Below are 27467 nucleotides of genomic sequence, written 5' to 3' on the forward strand. Positions count from 1 at the left end.
AGATGTCATAATAAAAAGTGTTTATTTATTTAAAATTATGCGAAAGTCATTCACATCAAACATCAGGGATCAGGGACATGAATTACAATTCCAGCATCTTTGGTCTTTTTTTTCATTTCATAAATGAGATCATAGTCCTCTTTCCCCATCCATTGTTGATGGAAAAGTAATATGTTTAAAAGCTTGTTTGTTCGTAAAGATCAAAACCACATCAAGATGACAACATCTTGAGACCAAGTGACGTTCAGTTGAGAGACTCTACTCAGCGCCTCAAGTACACAGGTGAACTGTGCTTGACAGGTGACTTAAAATGCTAAGGGACTCAGGAAGTGAGACTTGAAAAAGCCACACTCATTGTTATGCCAACTGGCTCATCCCATTCAACAGGGCTCCTTTCTTACTAAATGTGTATCGTGCCACACAATACCCACTCACTTTCATGGATCTATTGCTTTTGGGGAAGGGGATAGCCAGTTCTTAAAAACAAAAACTATACTCCATTTTTTCTCTGGATGTATTTTTGTTGACACAGCTAAGCTTCAACTTTGTTGGTAACTAAACTTTAAGACGAGTCTTTGGTTGTCTATCTTCAACGGCACAGGTGGATGGGTTTATAATGTATTTCACATATATTCCACCACTAAAATTGTCTCCACTCCTGAGACAGAGATACAACATAATGACAGGTTACAGACCTGTTATACAACCATCCACTATTATAGAACCATCTACTGTTGTAGACCCATCCACTGTTATAGAACCATCCACTATTATAGAACCATCAACTGTTATAGAACCATCCACTGTTATAGAACCATCCACTATTATAGATCCATCCACTGTTGTAGACCCATCCACTGTTAAAAACAGTGGATAATCCTAGAGTCAGGCTTCCAAAAACATATGCGAGCTTTGACTTTGTTGGTAAATATACCTTAAGGCGAGTCATTGGGCTGGATTCAATTCGTATTGCTGAAGTATCGCGGAAGATCTGCGTAAGAATGTCAAGGACATATGCAGCGTTTAGGTCTACCGTGAATGCAGCCCCCGCAACAGTGGGAACATTGCCTTTAATGCAGGTATAACTGTGTTTAATAGTGTGTGCGCAAGCACATGAATGTGTGTGTTGAGAGGGTGGACAGTTATTTCAACCTTCTTCCCTTATTTATGCCTGTAAGTAAATTGACACAAAACAACAGGACAAGGCAAGGACAGCTTAACCCACAAGGTTCAAATATCTGTTTAAAGGTGAATTAACTTTGATTTCCTCTCTGACTCGTCACAAAATGATGTGTCGCGGGAGCTTGCCGGGCGGTTGAATTAATTACAAAAAAGGGTTCACAGATGGAACTGTTCTTGGGATTGACCGGAAACGGACTATAAAACTCTGGCCACTTAAAGGGGCACTTTGGAGTTCATTGGATAAAATACTACTGTATTTGGCAAATTAAAATATTTGGACAAACAATTGATTTGAGACAGTGATTATTATTATTTTTCAGAAGCCTGGAGGTTGGTTTTATTAATTTAATATTTCACCTCAGAATGGCGATAACTGGAATGAAAGTAAATGCAGAGGTATTCATGAGTAATGTAAATGGTCAATTTCTTCAATGGCAAACCCCAATGTCCACACTGACACTGGGGTTTGGGGTTTGGGATATTTACTTATTAAACAGTTCTATTGAGTATGGCAGTGCTTACCAACCCTGATCCTCAAGTACCCCCAACAGTACACAGTTTTGTTGTAGCTCTTGATAAACACACCTCATTGAGGGCTTTATGATTAGTTGACAAGTGGAATCAGGTGTGCTTGTCCAGGGTTCTGTTGGGGGTACTTATTGGCAGACTCAACAGCCTTGGTTATTCTAATGACTGCCTCGCCTGGTTCCCTAACTACTTCTCAGAATGAGTTCAGTATGTCAAATCGGAGGGCCTGTTGTCCGGACCGTCTCTATGGGGGTGCTACAGGGTTAAATTCTCGGGCTGACTCTTTTCTCTGTATATATCAATGATGAAGCTCTTTCTGCGGGTGATTCTTTGATCCACCTCTATGCAGACGACACCATTCTGTATACTCTGGCCTTTCTTTGGACACTGTGTTAACAAACATCCAAACGAGCTTCAATGCAATACAACACTCATTCTGTGGCCTCCAACTGCTCTTAAATGCTAGTAAAACTAAATGCATGCTCTTCAACCGATCGCTGCCCGCACCCTCCTGCCCGACTAGCATCACTACTCTGGACGGTTCTGACCATAGGGACAACTACAAATACCTAGGTGTCTGGCTAGACTGTAAACTCTCCTTCCAGACTCATATTAAGCATCTCCAATCCAAAATTAAATCTAGAATCGGCTTCCTATTTTGCATCAAAGCCTCCTTCAGTCATGCTGCCAAACATACCCTCGTAAAACTGACTATCCTACCGATCCTTGACTTCGATGTCATTTACAAAATATCCCCCAACACTCTACTCAGCAAATTGGATGCAGTCTATCACATTGCCATCCGTTTTTTCACCAAAGCCCCATATACCACTCACCACTGCGACCTGAATGCTCTCGTTGTTGACTGGTCCTCGCTACATATTTGTCGCCAAACCCACTGGGAATGCATTACATATTTTACAGAAATATAGGAAAGGAGTTTAATATTTCATTGGCCATAGTCTCACAGTTCCATTTTCAGAGTTTCTGTGGAAGTGCCTGAACATGTATAGCCTGAAATAACTACATCATTATATAGGATCAAATGAGAGGGTGCTCTGTTCCATACTGTTTGTTTAGTCACTACAGTATTGTAGGGCCCTCTATTATTTGCAATCATATGAATAGCTATAAAAACAAATCTATCTTCACTCCTCAAATTTTGTCAGGCTCAATCAGAATCTCTGGAATGGATACTCCACAAACCATGGCATTTTCTATTTCTCTAGAATGTCCCTCTTAGCTAGACGAGAGGAGCTATTTCCGATACAGCAACTGTCAAATCTGAGAAAAAATAATGAGTCCTTCTCACTGCCACTTCACCCTCACCTACCTCGACACACAATCCTCCAATGAGAAGTATTTAATAGTTTAGCATTAGCATTTGTCTGTGTACTAATACTACCTCTTGTATCCTCCAAGTCCAGAGTTCTCCATGCAACAGCAGGGACAGCTGCCCTCTTCACAGCTCATTTGCTTCTGCTTGTCTTCTGTGTATGAATAATAACTCCGCCGAGAAGTACTGTTTTTTCCCTTCTACATCGTGCCATCGTTATCAGCTGTCAGGTATTTCTGTCAATAGCCTTGTGAAAGGAACACCGTAATTTGCGGAGTCATACAGTTGGACATATTTGTAGACATTTGAGAGTTTAGTAACCTCTATCAAATTCCTGAAGTCAGTATTGATTTTATTGAACCACTATCAAACAAATGTTTTCAATATTATCATATCTTGTTGAATTACTAGACCAATGTATTCAGAAATTATTCACACCCCTTGACTTTTTCCACATTTGGTTGCGTTACAGCCTAAAACAAATGTGCCTACACAAAATACAACCATAATGTCAAAATGTAATTGTTTTCCCCTCCCCACCAAAACTCCAAATGAATTACTAATTACTAATGAAAAGCTGAAATGTCTTGAGTCAATAAGTATTCAACCCCTTTGTTATGGCAAGTTCAGGAGTACAAAATAGCTTAACAAGTCACATTAAAATGTGCATGGAATAATAGTATTTAACATGATTTTTTAATGACTACCTCATCTCTGTACCGCACATATACACATGTAAGGTCCATAATGAATTTCAAACACAGATTCAACAATTATGACAGGAGAGGTTTTCAAATGCCTCGCAAAGAAGGGCACCTATTGGTAGTGTCACACCCTGACCATAGTTTGCTTTGTGTGTTTCTATGTTTTGGTTGGTCAGGGTGTGAGCTGGGTGGGCATTCTATGTTACATGTCTAGTTTGTCTAGTTCTATGTTTGGCCTGATATGGTTCTCAATCAGAGGCAGGTGTTCGTCATTGTCTCTGATTGGGAACCATATTTAGGTAGCCTGTTTGGTGTTGGGTTTTGGTGGGTGATTGTCCTTATGTCCTTTTTCTGTCGTGTGTATGTGCACCAGTATTAGGCTGTTTCGGTTTTCGTTACGTTTTGTAGTTTTTGTATTGGATCGTGTTTACTTTGTCCTATTAAACATGGATCGCAATAGCCACGCCGCATTTTGGTCTGACTCTCCTTCACACCTAGAAAACCGTGACAGGTAGATGGGTAAAAAATAAAAAAGCAGACCTTGAATATCCCTTTGAGCATGGTGAAGTTATTCATTACGCTTTGTATGGTCTATCAATACACCCAGTCACTAAAAAATACAGGTGTCCTGCCTAACTCAGTTGCTGGAGAGGAAGGAAACCGCTCAGGAATTTCACCATGAGGCCAATGGAGACTTTGACACAGTATAATGGTTGTGGTAGGAGAAAACTGAGGATGGATCAACAACATTGTAGTTACTCCACAATACTAGCCTAATTGAGAGAGTGAAAAGAAGGAAGCCTGTACTGAATAAAAATATTCCAAAACATGAATCCTTTTTGCAACAAGGCACTAAAGTAATACTGCAAAAATATTACTTTTCTTCCAGAATACTAAGTGTTATGTTTCAGGTAAATTCACTCAAATATATTACTGAGTACTACTCTCCATACTTTCAAGCATAGTGGTGGGTGCATCATGTTATGGGTATGCTTTTAACTGGTGAGTTTTTCAGGATAAAAAAATAAAAGGAATGGAGCTAATCACAGGCAAAGGACAACCTGGTTCAGTCTGCTTTCTACCAGACTCTGGGAGATGAACTCACATTTCAGAAGGACAATAACCCAAAGCACAAGGCCAAATATACACTGGAGTTGCTTACCAAGAAGACAGTGAATGTTCCTGAGCGGCCGAGCTACAGTTTTGACTTAAATCTTCTTGACAATCTATGGCAAGACCTGAAAATGGTTTTCAAGCAATGATCAACAAGCAATTTGACAGAGCTTGAAAAATGTTGAAAAGAATAGTAAGCAAATGTTTCACAATTCAGCTGTGGAGTGCTCGTTGAGCACTCTTTGATCACTTACCCAGAAAGAGAGTTGATCAGCTGCAATCACTGCCAAAGGTGTGACATGCTCAGGGGGTTGAATACTTATCTAATCAAGACATATTAGTGTTTTATTTTTCACTTTATTTTTTAAACATTTTAGCATTTTTCTTTCACTTTGACACTTCAAGTATTTTGTGTAGATCATTGACAAACAATTACAGTTAATTCAATCTTTGCAACACAACAATACTTGGAAGAAGTCAAGCGTTGTGAATACTTTCTGAAGGCACTGTATCAATCCTTTTCATATATAATATAAAATATCCCACTGCTGCATGATGTCTTGATAAATATATTCATCCTATAAATATCTTCATCTTTTGAAGGTATTTCGTCATTTAGATGCGTGGTGTTATAACTCCGTCCAAACCTCTTAGGGATAGGCGTCCTGTCAACGGGACACTTGTAAATCACGCAGCGCCTTGTGTCATGATCACAGATTTTTAGAGAAACAACAAATGTCGGTACATATAAGTGTCTTGTCTATCCCTAAGATTAAAAGTTGTAAAGCACATCACCATCTACTTCACAGCACATTGTTTTGAAGATTAAGTTATTTTTCCCCTCAACCACATCTCCAATAAACTTCATTTGTGAGAAAAAGAAAAGAAAAACTGTCATCAGTAATAATTCTCTGTGTTTAAAAAGTATTTTAATTTAAATTCATTATATAATCAAGGAAAGACTGATAAGGGGGACATGGGGGCTCACATTGGTAATTATTCTCAGAGGTGATTGATGCTTGCTGGGTCAGCATTCCAATTTCCATCTTGTCAATAGTGTGCCTCCCAAATTTCATTCATTAAGATGGAGAACGAGCGACCGAGCCTTCTAAAGGTAAGTACCGACATCAAAAAGAGTCAGGAGACTTAAATTACCATGCAGGGAAGATAAACATAAAACGTCTATGGATATTTTAAATGTGTGAGAGGGAAAATGAGAGGCAACATGTTTGCAGTGAGCGGTAGGGTCTTCTCACTGGTGCTCTGAGAGGTTTGTCAGATAGAACTATACCACATATGTTTGGTATGTATGTTTGCAACCTGTAACATTTGTGGGAAGAGGGAATAGCATTCAATGGCATCCTACTTACTTACTATATTCACAGGGGTATCCTCCTGGATAACTGGGGATGTAAGAATTTGCGCCACACCCTTGCCGTTCCTTGTTAAAAGAATTTGTCAGACATATTGTCAGCAACTTTGTATACATTGTGCAACATCAAAACCACACTATTTCCATATTTTTGCAACATTCACAAATCTTGATAATCTTGTCTTGCCCTCTGCTCTGCACTGCTGACTGAATAATGGTTTATTGAGTAAATAATCAACTTCTAACGAGTAGACAGCAGATTTCCAGATTGCCGTTCAGAAATGAGTCTGAACGGCACGCTTAAAAATGCACTATGACTCGACGTTCGGGACACTGCAATCTCCTCCAATGACTCTGGGTTGTGTCCTTGCGAAGAAGAGAAAAACTGCACAATACCTAAAAGGATACCATTTACAACAAAAACATTAATACAACTATGATGACATGACAAAACTTACACTAGTGTATGTCCAGCATAAATTGGAGAGATAAACATAATTAGCTGAGAGAAAAGGGCACAGAAAACGTGCAGTTTTTTTGGCTTCAACCACATCTGAACATAGAAATATAATTACTGGCATGGGTACACTCAATACGGCTGTCGGCCAATCTATCACAGAACATTGACTTCTAGTAATCACATTTCTATGGATGTGATTTCACAAGGTGGGCCAGACATGGCCGCCCCCTGTGGGGCTTCGACAATGCAGTTGTGGAGTGTGACAGTTGGCAGTGTCACTGGAACACTGGTTTCCAGCTTGGAAGCCGTTTGAATAGAGAAACAACTGATGCTTTCGTTCAAGTGTGGTACAAAATTTGTTGGTACAAAAGTGTTATTAGGTTTTCACTTCTACCATTTATGACCTTCAACTCCAGCTTTGTCTTGTTTATTTCAGAGAGAGTATTATTTGGATGCAGCCAAATGTGTGTTTTGGTTTACAATGTCATGAATGACTGTATTTATCAGGTTGTTGACAAGGGATGTTCTGACATAAGAGGTGGAGCACAGTGTGCGCTCACAGATAAGACCTTGGCATCCCATACGTATGGTACTCAGGCTGAACTACCCGGTGACAAAGTACCATAAAGGTATTAAACCCTTACTTTACCAGGTAAGTTGACATACCAGCAAAGCTAGAGGTACTGTACAAGTCAGACTCAGAAATCAGAATTCTAAGATGTTTATTCAAGTCAGCTTCCCATCCATATAGATCGATAGACCAGGGGGTATGGACTCATTCCTGTTAGGATGAACTTAATAAGGGATCAAGCTGTAACCCCCTATATGTGGCAGCAAACCCACCCATAGTGTGTTGTTCTCAGTCTGCAACCTCCATGTCCATGATTCATCTCAACACTATGGCCCACTCTGCCCTAGTCCTCTTCCCTGTTCACACCTTCTGGGCATGGGTGTGAAACTGAGGAAAGGGTGAGGTCAGGGAACATAGCCCAATGCTGTCAACAAACACAACAAGCATGGTGTGCTGACCACCATGGGTGTAAAAGAGAGACAAAGGAAAACAGGTGAGAGGGCAGAATAAGTTATTTTGTCGTGGCAGCAGACTTCCTTTCTATTCTCTTTCTTTCAAGATTTTTTAATACCTTTTACAAAGCTGTTTTATACTGCAAATAAACAATTGAATTATCTTTAAATGCAAATCTAACTAAATGAATGATGTTTAATATTTACTTCAAAAATCGCATTAAATCTAACAAGTTAATTAAATGATGTGTTACAAAAATAATCTATTTTGAAGAGGAAACATGGTGAGATGTCTAAGAGCAACATGTCATGCAGCATCTATCCTGTAATTAGACTGAGGTTTCCAACAAGATCTTTTAGGTCATCCTATTGAGCTCCATTTCACTTTATGGATGTTGATGCTGAGCATGAACAGTACATACTGTAATCATACATGATTCCCCGTGATTCCTACAGCTACCATTTCGCAATGGCCCATGATCTGAGAATATGGTCAGTTTATAACCTCTCAGTAATAATAATATTAACACTACATAGTGTTAATACTTCTCTTCCTATAGCCTGTACATGATAAATTACTCTCCACAATTATAGTAAATTGGCTCCTGAGACAATGCGTCTTCTCACAGCCATTGTACCTATTTCTGTAATTCATGCAATCGGGTAGCTATACCGAGGCCATTTTTAGCTGGTGAGTGTGGAGTATCAAGGCTGATACTTGAGACATTGTTTTCCATCCACATTTTAGATATACATGATCACACATTACACATTTCACACTGAGTAACTAGTCAAAAGCTCCTAACCGCATTAATCATTGGAGATAAAACAATGCTACAATATTAGACATGACTTGGTTTATTTCCATTGACACGCATGAAACAATAGTCTAATTCAGCCCCATTTCCACAATGATTCTAAGAAAGGACAGGATGCAACCTTTAAAATAGACAACTGGGACACAACGTAAATGACTATAAGAAGTCACAGCTCGTTCCTGGTGACAATAACGCATTGTCTTCCACCACCTCCAGCTGTTATGGTCTACAAACATATCCACATTTCATGTTTCAATGTAAATAACATCTCATGCGGATTTCCTTTTTTCTGTGCCTTTCCATACATCAACATCATGCGTCTCTATTCAGTTAATGCAAGTGTAAAGGGCAACAACCTCCACGGCAATGTGATTGTGATTAAGAGGAGTAGGACGGTTTGTGTCTACAAAGATTAAATCAGAGTAATTAATGTGGCTTTAGAACCATTAGAACCATTTTTAAAACTGAGACACTGAATCCATGATTTCCCCTGGGTTGGGCCACGGACTCTGATCACAGAGCTCAAGGTGAAGGAAAAAAAGAATTAAAACAAAAGGCCTTATGAAAATCCCCTTATAGCTTGATACTATTGTTTTCTGTTCAAGTCTGTGAAATCTAACAAATGATGAATGGTAATTATGTGGTAATACAACATAAAAGGGAGTCTGGGGTGTGCTGTTGTTGTGAGAATGGCTTTACCTTGAGATGACCTTGTTAAGTTCTCTCTTTGATTCTCAACCCCTTGCTGCATATTGGAGAGCATGGCTATTAGCTACACAGCAAATATCGGGAGTAATTGCATTATTTACAAGGGAATAGTTGGTCTCATGATGCAAATGAAACAGTGCTGTAACATAGTTACAAAGTAAAAAGCAGTCACCACAAGCAGTCATACAGGTCACACAACAACAAGCTTTTTTATATACAGTGCCTTGTATAAGTATTCACCCACCTTGGTATTTTACCTATTTTGTTGCATTACAACATGTCATTTAAATGGATTTTTATTTGGATTTCATGTAATGGACATACACAAAATAGTCCAAATTGGTGAAGTGAAATGAAAAAAATAACTTGTTTCAAAAAATTGAAAAAATAAATAAATTGAAAAGTGGTGCGTGCATTTGTCTTCACCCCCTTTGCTATGAAGGCCCTACATAAGATCTGGTGCAACCAATTACCTTCAGAAGTCACATCATTAATTAAATAAAGTCCACCTGTGTGCAATCTAAGTGTCACATGACCTCAGTATATTTACACCTGTTCTGAAAGGCCCAAGAATCTGCAACACCACTAAGCAAGGGACACTACCAAGCACACGGCACCATGAAGACCAAGGAGCTCTCCAAACAGGTCAGGGACAAAGTTGTGGAGAAGTACAGATCAGGGTTGAGTTATAAGAAAATATCAGAAACTTTGAACATCCCACGGAGCACGATTAAATCCATCATTAAAAAATACAAAGAATATGGCACCACAACAAACCTGCCAAGAGAGGGCCGCAAACCAAATCTCATGGACCAGACAAGGAAGGTATTAATCAGAGAGGCAACAAAGAGACCAAGATAACCCTGAAGGAGCTGCAAAGCTCCACAGCAGAGATTAGAGTATCTGTCCATAGGACCACTTTAAGCAGTACACTCCACAGAGCTGGGCTTTACAGAAGACTGGCCAGAAAAAAGCCATTCCTTAAATATCAAAAGTAAAAGTATAAATCACTTAAATTTCCTTTTATTAAGAAAACCAGATGGCATGATCTTCTTGTTTTTAAAATTTACAGATAGCCATAATTATTATGTCTGAGTGTGGCTATCCGTACATTTAAAAAAGAAGAACATTGTGCCATCTGGTTTACAAGCAGTTCAGTTGAGTCTGCCAGATCAGATGCATTAAGGATGACCAGGGATTTTCTCTTTAAGTGCGTGAATTCAACCATTTTCATTTCCTGCTAAGCAATCAAAGTGTAACGAGTACTTTTGGGTGTCAGGGAAAATGTATAGAGTAAAAAAATATTTTCTTCTGGAATGTAGTGAAGTAAAAGTAAAAGTCGTCAAAAATATAAATAGTAAAGTACAGATAGTCCAAAAAAGTAGTAGTTTAATTAATTAAGTATATTTTAGCAATTACATTTACTTTTGATACTAAAGTATATTTAAAACCAAATACTTTTTTACTTTTACTCAAGTAGGATTTTACTGGGTGACTTTCACTTTTACTTGAGTAATTTTCTTAATTAAGGTATCTATACGTCTACTCAAGTATGGCAATTGGGTACTTTTTCCACCACTGTACTTTTGAAAAAACGTCCACTTGTACACTTTGATTGAGGGGATTGTCCAGATGTACTCTCTCATTTGTTGTGGTTGCCGGGTCCAAGGCAAATGATCTAGAATTGGTCAGTTCTGGGTACTCTGACCAATTGGAAAGAAATAACATTTTTAGAACAATTCCAATGCAAGGACCTACATCTGTCACTGTCTATTGTACAATCCTCACATCTGCCTTACTCCACTAATGTGGGTAGTAAAGTTCAACTTGCATATTCTTAATTGCAAGAGATATATTTGTACAACATTACGTAGCACATGAAGAAGGTAATTGTGAATGACATATCATCTTAACATTTGAAAACCCATCTTTGAATCACTCACCCATCGATCTTGCCATCCCATCAATGAAATGGGTAGCACCTCTGTGGCAGTAAATAAAGCTCAGTATTTGGTGCACCGTTTTTGTCATCTCATGCATAAAACATGAGTCTTTACTCTTCTTTTGCATCTTTAAGTTCCTCATCTGGTACCTCATCATAAATGGTCCAAGGAGAGATTCATCATTCTGTCAGATGAAGAACATATTAGATGTGGACCATCCATGGAGGTTCAGCTTCACGATAAATACCATATTTATAATGCCTGGGGAAAGATGATGGCGGCTGATAATTTGCTCTCTTGATGTCTGACCCAATGTTGACTCCTGGTTGGAGGGAGTGATGGATGTTTACAAAATCCATGAGGGAGAATGTAGTGATTATTAATGTGTGAAATACTATGGAGACGAGTAGTGTTACTGCGATAGCTAAAATAAGGTTGGGTTTGGAATAGCTTTCCTTTTTTCTGCTGATGTGGAACAGGTCTTTGCTGGCTTACCTCATACAAAATGTATTAATTGTCTAGTCTATGATTGATGACTTCAGCTTTAGCTTCCTCGCTCCCATTCATCACCAGCAATGTAGGAGGATGGGATTCAAAATATTTCATTTATTTTTTCCACTCCCTTCCTCTTTCCTCTGTGACATGAACAAAGTCGGAGTGGCGTTATGTGCCAGAGCTTTGTGAGGTAGTCACAAAAACGCTTGTTGATGCTTTTGTTGATTTGATCGAGTCGGGCTTGTTGGTTAACATACTGTTGTTGTCCTGCAGAGGCAGTGTATAAATCACCGTCAATGAATCATGTGCTGTCATATTATTTATGGTATGAATTATGTAGAATTAATGTATCTGCTGTAGTAGTATTTTTTTGGGCTGACAGAGGAATGCAGGGATACACTTGTCACATTATACACACTTTGTAATAGGTATAATACAAGTGTTTACAAATGATTAATAACAGTTGCAGAATCAAATCATACCAAGTCGTGATATTGCTGAAGTTATTCAATTGTGTGGATTGGCAGTTCAGTATATATTAACCTGGACTCAGCGATAGACGTAACATAGTAAATCTAAATCTGTCTCTCTCCATTTTGTTTGATATGTATGGTATGTATTCATTTGTAGATGTCCATCATACACTTTGTATAATATGTTACGAATTACAATATGTATGATATATTATGAATTACAATTTGCTGTTGCAAATGTTAGCTAGATGGCTAGGTGGCTAACATTAAGTTAGGCTAGGGGTTAGGAGTTCGGGTTAAGGTTAGGGTTAGGAGAAGGGTTAGCAAACATGCTAAGTAGTTGAAAACTAGATAAAATAGAGTATGTAGTTGTGAATTTGCTAATTAGACTAAATGTCTGTGATGAGATTTGAACATGCAACCTTTGGGTTACTAGACATTTACATTATATGTCTACCCATACACCCTAACCCACCACCCTCCTTCTGTTTTATGTAACCATACCGAATTTAACCTATTATTCTCATTTGAGCGTTCTGGAGATATAGGTTTACTATGTTACGTCTAGTCTACAAGATCAGGCTGCATATACAGACCAATAGGGAGGTAGTTAGCCCAGTGACCTTTCGTCAAAAGGTGGCCGGTTCGATTCCCGGGCTGAGTGCTGGAAAAAGGCTGGAATTGATCTGGCAACTGGAGTTCTGCTGGGATCACATCCTCAAGACATTACCCTACTGTTGGGAACCTTGAAAGAGGCGCTTAACCCCACAATATGCTCTCATTCAGGGGCAGTGCAGCTTGACACTGTGCTCGTCTCAACTGTATGTGTTCTGACTGGGGATGGAGGGTTGAGAACGGAGCAGACGATTTCCGTTGTTCGCTGTAACATATGGACAATAAAGTTGTGTTGTATTCCACATGAAACTGTTAAACTGTTCCATACAACCATCCATGGTGTAATTTTAATTGTGTTAAGTTTCGAATGCCATCTGCCACCAATTTCTGAGAATAGAATAACCATAGTGATGGATTCTGTTCAAAAAGACCCCCTACCAGCTCAGTGTCACTCACTCAAATGCTTGACTGACGCACTATCATTCCTATTTGGCATAAACCCCAGGGCGCCGCATTGATCATATTTTTTTGAGAACAAAGAAACAGGGTGTTACAATCATTAATTCCCATAAAAAAATAACTTAATCCAGTCTGTTTATTATTCCAACAGGTAATCTGGATTTCTTGTAGCCAAAATACTGCAGTCTTCATGTATTAGTAATTAACATAAATCTGATCTCCTTTGATCATCTCTTCTGTTTTCTATACTGACTTTAGTTTAGACTGGTGAATCAAAGTTGGTGAAAACTCATCCTGACTGTTCAATTGAGGTCAATGAGGATTTAAAACATTCAATGTTTACTTCACGATTCCACTCCTTTCAGATATGGTGATTTGGGAATGGCTAAAACGAGAGAGATACAGCTACTTATGTAGCCCCCCCCCCCCCCCCATTCAGCTGAAAAGGTTGCGCGGGGATTTCAAAAATATTATTTTGGAATATTTAACTTTCACACATTAACAAGTCCAATACAGCAAATGAAAGATAAACATATTGTTAATCTACCCACCATGTCCCATTTTTTAAAATGTTTTACAGCGAAAACACAACGTATATTTATGTTAGTACACCACAAAATCAACAAAAAAAACACAGCCATTTTTCCCAGCCAAAGAGCAGAATTAGAGATAAAATGAATGACTAACCTTTTGATAATCTTCATCAGATGACACTCATATGACATGTTACACAATACATTTCTGTTTTGTTCGATAATATGCATATTTATATCCACAAATCTCGGTTTACATTGACGCCATGTAAAGAAATGCCTCCAAAATATCCGGAGGAATTACAAAGAGCTTCGCCAGTAACAGAAATACTCATCATAAACTTTGACGAAAGATACATGTTCTACATATAATTAAAGATACACTGGTTCTTAATGCAACCGCTGTGTCAGATTTTTTTTAAACGTTACGAAAAAAGCCTACCATGCAATAATCTGAGACAGACGTAAATATATTTCTCCGCCATGTTGGAGTCAACAGAAATACGAATTTACATCATAAATATTCCCTTACCTTTGATGATCTTTCATCAGAATGCAGTGCAAGGAGTCCTAGTTCCACAATAAATCGTTGTTTTGTTCCATAATGTCCAATACTAGTGTCCAATTAGCTGCATTTGCTAGCACTTTCAGCTCACATGCCCAAGGAGAACTCGGGCGAAAACTTAAAAAAGATATATTCCAGGTCGAATAAACTGCTCAAACTAAGTAGAGAATCAATCTTCAGGATGTTATTTTCATATATATCCAATAACATTCCAACCGGAGCAAACGTTTTCATCTGCAGCCAAATGGAACGATGGTGACATCCACAGACAAATGCCCCACAAGGAAATTGCATTCTGCCAGGACAATGACTATTTCCCCTCCCATTCGGCCAAAGTTCACACCAGAGGCTCCATTCCACGTTCTACTGAATGAGGACATCTAGTGGAAGGCGTAGGAAGTGCTACCAGATCCATATCTTATTTGGAAGTGAATATGCGATGACTTGAAATTAGACACGCATTCAGAATTTCACTTCCTGTTTGGAAGATTGCCTGCCCTATGAGTTCTGTTATGCTCACAGACATAATTCAAACAGTTTTAGAAACTTCAGAGTGTTTTCTATCCCGTATTAGTAATAATATGCATATATTAGCAATCTAGGACAGAGTAGGATGCAGTTCACTATGGGCACGCAATTCATCCAAAGTGAAAATACTGCCCCCTATCCCCAACATGTTTTAAGAGTGACTGTCCATTGTGTGTCAAGGTGGATTTAAAATGTTTTTTACCCCCTGTTTCCACTACCTCAGATCTGTCCACTTACCGTAGCAGTCCCTCCAGGATTTCACAACATTCTTTGGTGATTTCTGCGGCCAAAAATGCTTGATATTGCGTCAGCTTTTCTGAAATTCTGCGATACATTCTGAGAAAACAAATTGACATTGATTTCTTATAAAGCAATAAACAGTCACATGTACTCCGTTTTAGGACGATTTTAAGCAGAATACATAATTTAAAAAAAATTGAAACGACTAAAGTACTCAATTTTGTTTATTTTCCTGAACAAACAGCTCTGTCCTAATCCACTCACACATTCACACACACTCACCTCTCCTCTCCATCAGGCTTGGGGCGTGTTATCAACATGAGATGCACCTCCCATTCCCACTCACACTCTGTCTCTCAAAAAACAAATAGATTCAAAGCTGATCAATCGCTTTCAATTTGAGGACTGATATTCCTTTCGCATAAATTGTCTTCAAAATACTTGAGATTGTGATTTTTTCTGAAAGGGTCGTACGGGAGATAAATAACAGCAAACAAAAAGAGAGTATTGGGGTTGATATGCACTTTTAAAACAATATTACCATTTCTAAAAAAATCCAGAATGATTGTGTTTTCGTGATCCGTATTAAGCTTTACAGAGAGTTTAAAACAGCAAAGCTAACAAATTGCACTCGGTGCTTTGAGTAGTGCTCTCCATAGACAGACTGGGGAGAGCAGAGGGCCGACCACCCTGCTGAAGCCAAGATTAGCAGAGTAAAAGTTTGAATAAAACGCCACTTACCTTGATTCTTTCAGCGCTTGCCACAGTCTTCTCTGCTACCACTTCAGTCACGGTGATCTGCCGCTGCTGTGTGAACTGTTCTGACATTCCCATATGCTTTGCTGATTCTAAGTGACTGTTGATTGTTGACTTTGTCTTGTTTCCAAAAACATTTTGATATTGTTTTGCAGTCTTTAGCTGTTATTTTTGTTGGCAAATGAGATTGATTTCTGTTCATTGTACTACCTGTCAGCCATCAACAATCCCCCATCATCTTCGCATGTGAATAAGTAGTTCACGTGTGGTTGGATTGGGCCATTTTCCACGATAACAGTGCAGTAATTGTTCATAATTACGAACCAACTTTTGATTGGATCCTTTTATGCACTAAAAGTGTGGGGATTGGTCAAAATTGCAAGCTCTCGCATAATATGCGCTGATTTGTTGATTTTGCATTGAATTATTCGATCGCGGAATCCTGGAGGGACTGACTTAGGAAAAGCTAATAAGGGAAATAGAATGAGATGCAGCTATTTAAGAGTATTGGTGCATAGCTGCTCTAGTTCAATGACAACTAGTGTGAACTCCATAGTAAAATTAAGTTAGGCCTTTTAATTACAGAGTTGGATGACACGGCTAATGATTATCTGTTAGCGCTGCCAATGTGATACAGATTGAGTTAACCCCAGACACAGGGCGATAATGCATCTGTCTGATGACTGTGTAGACGTGGAGAGGGCTAGCGGCCACCTCGGTAGCAACGGAGGGAACAGAAAAACACATACATGTGATACAATGAACATGCAAAGACCTGTGTCAGTGCAGACAATATTGTCTTGGCTTCTGTGGATGTCAGTTATTGATATGAATCAGCTGTGGGATAAAACTAGAAGGAGTTGAATGGTATGAAGATGTTGGTAGGGTTGGGAATTAGTCAAAAAATATGAACTAAACATGAAAGCTGACTTCATTGCGTGGTTCACGTCGTTTCACAGTGACAACAAAACAATACACTTGGGTCGCTAGCGTGAAAGGCAAACACTCTGCACATCACCCCAATTGGTGTGAATTCTAACTTGGCTCATATGGCAAGGATCAAAACAATACGTTAGATGACAGGTATTTTTTTTTTATTATTTGCATTAAATTAATTGAATAATGCTTAAAAATAATTTAAGGTATGATTTTAAATTATCTTTAAGAAAGCTGTTCTATGATGGAATATGACAGAAGCACGTTCGTTTTTCGAGCTGTGCAATCCAAGACCTGTTGACTTTAGCCACTTTCAGTCTGAGTTTTGACCGCTTGTATAGAATATTCTGACATTTTCTTCTCTGGGTGTCAAAACAAGATTAATAACTTTTCTCTAACCTTTGCTTCCCGGCAGCCCACCAAATTGACTTCACCCTACTTGGGGATGTATGCTCAAAGTGAAACTCACGATGGTGCATTTTTATTGATAGTAATTATCTAATAGTAATTATCTAATCCAAAGCACTGTAGGCAATTTGGTCTACTGCTACACCAATTAGGATTTCCTTTTAATAAATGGGGAAGCCAAAATGACTGCAGATTAGCTGGCCAACCCTCTTTGTACACACCATTGCCAAATTCATGTGTAAAGGTGACTAACTCTAACTACAACAATTACTTCATAGAGTGTAAGAAAATGTGTACCATTGAACATTTCTAAAGGAAACCCTTTTGTCTTGTGGCAAAGGGAGTGCAAGGAAGGTGGATAGCTAGCTACACTCATTACTTCCCTCCTTTAGTCTTACAATGTGTACCATTCAAAAGGAGGAAACACGGTATCCCACTCGTGGTCAGTTTCCATGTTCAAAGGGAAAGTCCATGCAGCTAAAAGATCATGAGGCAGTGAGTCTTTAATGGTGGTACAGAGGTGGATAATATAACCTATCTTAGCCTGCGCTTTCATTTGACATGTATATGTAATGATGCCGGGTTTTACACAGAACAAAAGACTCCCCACCAAAGCGAGTTTGATTTGGGACGTGATAGGCTACATGGGAACTTCAGCCAATTAGGCTCCCTCGTTCTTCTCTCTGACCTTCTGTCCTCTGTGCCAATTAACGTATCTCCATCTCCCTTCACCTGCCTTACTTGGAATTTGGCAATGGGAGAAAACGCTTGGTCCATTATTTCTCTCCACACTGGTAAAAGAGATGACACCTCGAATTCACATCTTTCATTAGATTAGATGTCAATCATGTATAGTAGTTTCTGTCCTCATATATTTGGGGTGTACAGTATGTTATAATGATCTAGTGCCAGCTACTGGGACGATATGTTCAGGTTAATGCTAGACATGGTTCTGTATTCTGAATGTGAGGGTGTTAATTGAGGACCTTGTAGCTGAGGACTGTAACTATTTTTCATAAATGGTGTGTTTTGTATTAATTGCGGTTTTGTTTTACATTGTATTGGTTGTTTTATTGTTGTGACTAAGGCACCCTTGGGAATGAGACCATGGTCTCCTTGGGTTTTCTCTGAATAATTAAATAAAAATAAAGAAAACTAGCAATATTGTTTTCTGAAATTATTATATTTTTCAGTACTGCTGCCTGTGACACAAAAGACATTGAAACTAATGGTTACATGCTGAAGTCATAATGACATGCTTTGGTGCCGGGTGGTAAAGGCGTACAAAGCCTTTATTTAGCTCAGTCTCTGATGTCTGTGATGGACCCTGTACCATCAACCATCAATAACCTTAAAGACAGATGAGGGAAAAGGGAAGAATAATGATACATATCTAAAAGATGGTCACATTTGTAGAAGAATGTTGCCATTATAGTGCTCAGAGTTTGACTCCCGGTGAGAGAGATAATTACTCTAGACTGCACGGTGCAAGGACATGTGCAAATAGCCTGTTAGTCGCCTCTCCTGTGGCAGCATTTCACCTTGCTACTGTCATCGTAGCCTCGCTAATGCAAATAAGGAGACGTTTGAAGTTATCACCGCTTCTCAGAGTAAGATCAAATAGCTAATACGTAATCACAGAAGACACCGGTAGAATAGCTTGAGAGAGAGAGAGAGAGAGAGAAAGAGAGAGAGAGAGACAACTCTTGGTATACACTACAATGTAAAACACCCTCACATAGTTGCTGTCACAAACTGCAAACACTACACAGTTGTCACTGACTAGTTGGATATTAATTTCATACTGAGCAAACAATTTCTGTACTTACAGCATTCATAGAAATTCTTTGGCTGATCATGTTTTTTTATTGACATTTGTCAATAGTACTTATGAATGCTACCATTTGTGTGAAATTGTTTTGTATTGTACTTGTCCTGAAAAGAATGGTAAAACCCCTAACATTGTAAGGCTACACATAAGTCAGATAAATGAAAACCTGATTTTGCTGGAGTCTCAGGACTAATAGTGTTAAAGGGAGAAGCTTTTTTCATCCCCTAATCAGCCTTGTTCATAATAATGAATAGTCATTACAAGTGCTTCCTGTGGGTGCCTTTATCTGCATTTCCAAAAACAACCCTTCATGTTTCCAGGCTATGTTGTGTGTGTACTAATGTGTAGATGTACACATTAAAATGCTATCTAATTGGGACAGAAAAACCCTGAGTTGAAGCTATTACTGAGTCAACATTTAGCTGTGTGTCTATGTGTGGAATGAATTTGACATGTTCTCTGAACTTTTGATGGGAGTCATTTTGTAATTGATTGCCCTAGTTTGGTTAGCACATGATTTTCTACCCTGCTGTCTGTTTATGGGCAAAACCCATATTAAAGTACAGATGTAGGATCTTAATTTGAGCCAGTTTTCCGCAGCAGAAATATAATCGTATTATTTAGATTATAATTCATGGACATTTTTGTAGGGGTTGATGCATCATATTTCTAAATTTCTAAACTCAAATAAACTACAAGTTTTACATTTCCTGCATTACAGGAAAGTTCTCCTGTGACAGGGTGATCAAATTAAGATCCCACATCTGTATTAGCCTTATCAAAGTATAGGTCAGAAAACATACTGTACTGTATTGCATCCATTCTGAGGGGCTCTAGTGAAATATTTTCTTCATAGATAGTCAGCAAACCTGGGTTTAAATACAATTTGAAATCAAATAGCTGGGCTTAATTGAGCTTGTCTGTTGCAGTGGAACTATTAAAGTAATTGCAAAGGTGTAAATCCCACCCATCTTGCACTGCTGGTAGGCTAAAATAAACAATATATGTAATTGAAAGTTTTCAAATAGTATTTGAACCCAGATCTGACAGTCTGGAGCAGCATTGGGCCAATGACAACACCCTAGACTAGGACCACACGAGAGAGAGCGAGCGAGAGAGATCTGGGATTCCCTTTGCGTCTCGAAATTATCTGAACACATGATACTGTCCCTGTTGACGTTTGTCCTGATTCAAGCTTATGGATTCGGCCTAGCTAATCTCCTGACTGTCAGATCTGGGTTCAAATACTATTTGAAAGCTTTCACTGCTACCAGACTGTACTATGTAACTTCAATGGGGTTGTCATAATCGAATACAAATTCACTGTTAATTTAGGATCCGCCCCTTTCTTCAATTTTCACCTAAAATGACATACCCAAATCTAACTGCCTGTAGCTCAGGACCTGAAGCAAGGATATGCATATTATTGATACCATTTGAAATGAAACACTTTGAAGTTTGTGGAAATGTGAAATTAATTTTTTGTACCATCCGTTTTGAAATGCAAGAGAAAGGCAATAGTGCATTATTCCAGCCCAGGCCCAATTTATATTTTGGCCACTAGATGGCAACAGTGTATGTGCAAAGTTTTAGACTGATCCAATGAACCATTCCATTTCTGTTCAAACTTTTGTGTCAAGATTGCTCAAATGTGCCTAATTGGTTTATTAATACATTTTCAAGTTCATAACTGTGCACTCTCCTCAAACAATAGCATGGTGTTCTTTCACTGTAATAGCTACTGTAAATTGGACAGTGCAGTTAGGTTAACTTCTTGCGTCCAGCCATCCCGGATCCGGGATCGTGACTACAGCCTCAAGCTCATTACCATAACGCAACGTTAACTATTCATGAAAATCGCAAATGAAATGAAATCAATATGCTAGCTCTCAAGCTTAGCCTTTTGTTAACAACACTGTCATCTCAGATTTTCAAAATATGCTTCTCAACCATAGCTAAACAAGCATTTATGTGACAGTATTGATAGCCTAGCATAGGATTATCCCTGGCATTCAGCATGCAATATTTTCACAACAACCAGAAAAGCATTCAAATAAAATAATTTACCTTTGAAGAACTTCAGATGTTTTCAATGAGGAGACTCTGTTAGATAGCAAATGTTCAGTTTTTACAAAAAGATGATTTGTGTTGACAAATCGCTCCGTTTTCTTCATCACGTTTGGGTAAGAAAAAAATAAATTAAAAAAATAATAATAAAAAATTAATTCATTAAAACGCAAACTTTTTTCCAAATTAACTCCATAATATCGACAGAAACATGGCAAACGATGTTTAAAATCATTCCTCAATGTGTTTTTCACATATCTATCGATGATAAATCCTTCATGGCAGTTGACTTTCTCTTCTGAAGAAATGGAACGCGCATGGACCTAGAGATTCCGCAATAATTTCGACACAGGACACCGGGCGGACACCTGGTAAATGTAGTCTCTTATGGTCAATCTTCCAATGATATGCCTACAAATACGTCACAATGCTGCAGACACCTTGGAGAAACGACAGAAAAGGCAGGCTCATTCCTGGCGCATTCACAGCCATATAAGGAGACATTGGAACACAGCGCCTTCAAAATCTGGGGCATTTCCTGTATGAAACTTCATCTTGGTTTCGCCTGTAGCATTAGTTCTGGGGCAGTTTTGTGCAGTTTTGGAAACGTCAGAGTTTTTTCTTTCCAAAGCTGTCAATTACATGCATAGTCGAGCATCTTTTCGTGACAAAATATCTTGTTTAAAACGGGAATGTTTTTTATCCAAAAATTAAAAGAGCTATCTCGAAGAAGTTAACTTCTTGACCATACTTGAGACGCAGACGTCTCAAGTATGCCCCTGGAAATGCAAATGCGCTACGCTAAATGCTAAATGTACTCGTTACAACTCAATCTTTGATCAAAATTCACAAGCAGGGTATTGAATTGTAAGTCGCTTGGGGTATGTCTCTATCAGTTTTGCACATCGAGAGACTGACATTTTTTCCCATTCCTCCTTGCAAAACAGCTCGAGCTCAGTGAGGTTGGATGGAGAGCATTTGTGAACAGCAGTTTTCAGTTCTTTCCACAGATTCTCGATTGGATTCAGGTCTGGACTTTGACTTGGCCATTCTAACACCTGGATATGTTTATTTTTGAACCATTCCATTGTAGATTTTGCTTTATGTTTTGGATCAATGTCTTGTTGGAAGACAAATCTCCGTCCCAGTCTCAGGTCTTTTGCAGACTCCATCAGGTTTTCTTCCAGAATGGTCCTGTATTTGGCTCCATCCATCTTCCCATCAATTTTAACCATCTTCCCTGTCCCTGCTGAAGAAAAGCAGGCCCAAACCATGATGCTGCCACCACCATTTTTGACAGTGGGGATGGTGTGTTCAGCAGTGTTGCTTTTACGCCAAACATAACATTTTGCATTGTTGCCAAAAAGTTCAATTTTGGTTTCATCTGACCAGAGCACCTTCTTCCACATGTTTGGTGTGTCTCCCAGGTGGCTTGTGGCAAACTTTAAACGACACTTTTTATGGATATCTTTAAGAAATGGCTTTCTTCTTGCCACTCTTCCATAAAGGCCAGATTTGTGCAATATACGACTGATTGTTGTCCTATGGACAGAGTCTCCCACCTCAGCTGTAGATCTCTGCAGTTCATCCAGAGTGATCATGGGCCTCTTGGCTGCCTCTCTGATCAGTCTTCTCCTTGTATGAGCTGAAAGTTTAGAGGGACGGCCAGGTCTTGGTAGATTTGCAGTGGTCTGATTCTCCTTCCATTTCAATATTATCGCTTGCACAGTGCTCATTGGGATGTTTAAAGCTTGGGAAATATTTTTGTATCCAAATCCGGCTTTAAACTTCTTCACAACAGTATCTCGGACCTGCCTGGTGTGTTCCTTGTTCTTCATGATGCTCTCTGCGCTTTTAACGGACCTCTGAGACTATCACAGTGCAGGTGCATTTATATGGAGACTTGATTACACACAGGTGGATTGTATTTATCCTCATTAGTCATTTAGGTCAACATTGGATCATTCAGAGATCCTCACTGAACTTCTGGAGAGAGTTTGCTGCACTGAAAGTAAAGGGGCTGAATAATTTTGCACGCCCAATTTTTCAGTTTTTGATTTGTTAAAAAAGTTTGAAATATCCAATAAATGTCATTCCACTTAATGAGTGTGTCCCACTTGTTGTTGATTCTTCACAAAAAAATACAGTTTTATATCTTTATGTTTGAAGCCTGAAATGTGGCAAAAGGTCGCAAAGTTCAAAGGGGCCGAATACTTTCGCAAGGCACTGTATATACAATCTACCAATAATTTATTGGGTATACCTCCAACGTTTCGGCATCACTGTGCCTTCTTCAGGGTAATGTCATGAATATGGTTCGTCTTCATCTTCCTCAGCGTTATAGCTGCCTGTAAATTAATTATCACCGCAATATTAGGTTTATTTGTCACGTGCGCTGAATTCAACAGGTGTAGGTAGACCTTACAGTGAAATTCAGGCTCTGACCAACAGTGCAATTTTTAAGTAAAAAAAAAGGTATAATGGTGAACATTAGATAAATATAGAAATAAAAACAGCAGTAAAAAAGACCGTGAAAAATAACAGTAGAGAGGCTATATACAGGAACTGGTTAGTCGGCCTGATTGAGGTAGTATGTACATATTGACCAAATACTTATTTTCCACCATCATTTGCAAAAAAATCTAATTTTGTCTGTCATAGTTGAAGTTTACCTATGATGAAAATTACAGGCCTGTCTGACTAAATACTTTTTTGCCCCACTGTATGATAAACAGAGTAGCACTAGAGAAAGAGAGGAGTTGGCGGGTGGTGGGTGGCGGGACACAATGCAGATATTGTGGGTAGTCAATGTGAGAGGGCATCGGTTAGTCGGGCTAATTGAGGTATTATGTTCATGAATGTATAGTTAAAGTGACATTGCATATCTGATAAACAGAGAGTAGCAGCAGCGTTGAGGGGAGCACACATTGCAAATAGTTCGGGTAGCCATTTGATTACCTGTTCAGAAGTCTTTTGGTCCTAGACTTGGCACTCCGATAACGCTTGCTATGCGGTAGTAGAAAGAACAGTTTATTACTGGGGTGGTTGGGGTCTTTGACAATATGTATGGCCTTCCTCTATAGAGGTCCTGGATGGCGGGCAGCTTAGCCCTAGTGATGTACTGGGCCATACGCACTACCCTCTGTAGTGCCTTGTGGTTGGAGGCCGAGCAGTAGCTGTACCAGGCAGTGATGCAACCTCGGTGTTGCAGTTGTATCCTTTTAAGGATCTTAGGACCCATGCACAAATCTTTTTAGTTTCCTGAGGGGGAATAGGCTTTATCTTGCCCTCTTCACAACTGCCTTGTTGTGTTTGGACGATTCTAGTTTGTTGATGATGTGGACACCAAGGAACTTGAAGCTCGCAACGTGCTCCACTACAGCCACGTCAATACGAATGGGGGCATGCTCAGTCCTTATTTTTCAGTAGTCCAAAATCATCTCCTTAGTCTTGGTTAGGCTGTTATTCTGGCACTACCCGGCCAGGTCTCTGACCTCCTCCCTATAGGCTGTCTCATCGTTGTCTGTGATCAGTCCTACCACTGTTGTGTCATCTGCAAACTTAATGATGGTGTTGGAGTTGTGCCTGGGCAGCCAGTCATGGGTGAAAAGGGAGTACAGGAAGGGACTGAGCATGCATCCCTGTGGGGCTCCAGTGTTGAGCATCAGCATGGCAGATGTGTTGCTACCTACCCTCACCACCTGGGGGCCCAGGATCCAGTTGCAGAGGGAGGTGTTTGGTCCAGGATCCTTAGCTTAGTGATGAGCTGTGATGGAACTATGGTGTTGAACGCTGAGCTGTAGACAATGAATAGCATTCTCACATAGGTGTTCCTTTTGTCCAGGTGAGAAAGGGCAGTGTGGAGTGCAATAGAGATTGTGTCATCTGTGGATCTGTTTGTGTTGATGTGAGCCATTACCAGCCTTTCAAATCACTTCATGGCTACGGATGTGAGTGCTACGGGTCTGTAGTAATTTAGACAGTTTGCCTTCGTGTTCTTGGGCACAGGGACTATGGTGGCCTGCTGAAACATTTGCTATTACAGACTCAATCATGGACATGTTCAAAATGTCAGTAAAGACACCTGCCAGTTGGTCAGCACATGCCCGGAGCACAATTCCTGGTAATCTGCAGCCTTGTGAATGTTGACCTGTTTAAAGGTCTTACTCACGTCGGATACGGAGAGCGTGATCACACAGTCGTCCGGAATAGCTGATGCTCTCATGTATGCCTCAGTGTTGCTTGCATCGAAGTGAGCATAGAAGTGATTTAGCTCATCTGGTAGGCTTGAGTCACTGGGCAGCTCACGGCTGTGCTTCCCTTTGTAGTCTGTAATAGTTTGCAAGCCCTGCCACATAAGACGAGCATCGGAGCCGGTGTAGTACGATTCGATCTTAGCCCTGTATTGACGCTTTGCCTGTTTGATGGTTTGTTGGAGGGCATAGCATGATTTCTTAGAAGCTTCCGGGTTAGAGTCCTGCACCTTAAAAGCAGCAGGTCTGCCCTTTAGTTCAGTGTGAATATTTCCTGTAATCCATGGCTTCTGGTTGAGGTATGTACATACAGTCATTGTGGGGACGACGTCCTAGATGCACTTATTGATAAAGCCAGTGACTGATGTGGTGTACTCCTCAATGCCTTCACGATTCTGTGAAACATAAGATGTTACAGTTTTTGATGTCCCGTTGGTAGGATATTCGTGATCGTACCTTATCTAATTTATTGTCCAATGATTGCACGTTGGTGAGTAATATTGACGGTAATGGCAGCTTTCCCACTCGCCTTCTGCGGATCCTCACGAGGCACCCCGCTCTGTGTCCTCTGTACCTGCGTCTCTTCCTCTTGCAAATAACTGGGATGTAGGCCTTTTCAGGTGTTTGAAGTATGTTTCTCTGTGTCCTGCTTGTTGAAGAAAAAATGTATCTAATCTGAGGTGAGTGATCGCTGTACTGATATCCAGAAGCTCTTTTGTCTGTGGAACAAACAGTGTGTGCAATGACAACCACTACTCAACCTTATCATCAATTGACTAATTTACTTGTGGAACAGGGCATGCAATCAGTGCAATGGGAAATAGATGCATAATAAACACTATCAAGTCACAAGACCAATTTGAAATGCCGCCACTGAACGTGCTCACAGTCTCAAGTCAGAATTAGACTTTCATCTATGTTTCTCAAATATCAAATGTAATATTTTTAAGGATAAGGTTAGGGTTAAGGTCATGCACTAATTCCGATATCTTAACGTAAGGCATTAACTCCCGAATGGTTAAGGTAAGGGTTAAGGTTTGGGACAGGCCATAAACAAAAATTATAAAGACAACTTTCGATCGCTGGATTCAAACATGCAACCTTTAGCACCAGAGGCAGACCTTTAGCACCAGAAACAGAAACCAACTTGAAGGTAACAATGTTCACTATTGCCCGTAGTGGCCAGTTTCTACATCATTTTCCGAAGTCCTCGGACATGGATAGACATCTAACACTGACTTGTATCATGGGTGACCTGGCTGGACATCCATAGGCATAGCATGAGTTCTAAGTTTGGGAACCTATTTTTTCACCACCAAATTGTAACTTGATAAAAAAGGATTGCATGCATCTATCATCTCATTTGCAGGCTAATGTAAGATGGGCTACTAATCCCAATGTAATGACTGGATTGCGTAGTCATATTTGACTCTAATAATATAACTGCATCACTGTTAGCAATACAGACCATTCTGAACAATGAATGCCTGAGCATGTAGTCACATACAGTGCATTGGAAAGTATTCAAACCTCTTGACTTTTTTCATATTTTATTACGTTTCAGCCTTATTCTAAAAAAAATGTAATTGTTTTTTTCCCCTCAACATTCTACACACAATACCCCACAATGACAAAGCATAAAACATTTTTGTTTTATTATTTTGCAAATTTATATAAAAAAAAATGAAATATCACATTTACATAAGTATTCAGACCCTTTACTCAATACTTTATTCAATGCTCTTTGGCAGCAATTACAGCCTCGAGTCTTCTTGGGTATGTCACTGCAAGCTCCTCTTTCCCTCGATCCTGACTAGTCTCCCAGTCCCTGCCACTGAAAAACATCCCCAGAGCAAGATGCTGCCACCACCATGCTTCACCGTAGGGATGGTGCCAGGTTTCCTCCAGGCATGACGCTTAGCATTCAGGCCAAAAAGGTTCATCCTGGTTTCATCAGACCAGAGAATCTTGTTTCTCATGGCCTGAAAGTCCTTTAGGTGTCTTTTGGCAAACTCCAAGTGGGCTGTCATGTGCCTTTTGCTGAGGAGTGGCTTTTGTCTGGCCACTCTACCATAAAGGCCTGATTCATGGAGTGCTGCAGAGATGGTTGTCCTTCTGGAA

The 27467-nt window shown here is 39.5% G+C and overlaps 1 long non-coding RNA gene across 1 annotated transcript; it reads right to left on the minus strand.

The window, feature by feature from the left end:
* Positions 1-10616: 10616 nt before the first annotated feature.
* On the minus strand, positions 10617-13647 carry LOC149975694 (uncharacterized). Its single transcript, XR_016488131.1, has 2 exons — positions 11188-13647; positions 10617-10947 (listed from the first exon to the last, which is right to left on the minus strand). It is a non-coding gene; the product is annotated as an uncharacterized LOC149975694 (long non-coding RNA).
* Between the last annotated feature and the right edge of the window lie 13820 nt (positions 13648-27467).

This window comes from Oncorhynchus mykiss, chromosome 17 (assembly GCF_057628025.1).
Source record: "Oncorhynchus mykiss isolate SJ-2025 chromosome 17, ASM5762802v1, whole genome shotgun sequence".
NCBI classification, from domain to species: Eukaryota; Metazoa; Chordata; class Actinopteri; order Salmoniformes; family Salmonidae; genus Oncorhynchus; species Oncorhynchus mykiss.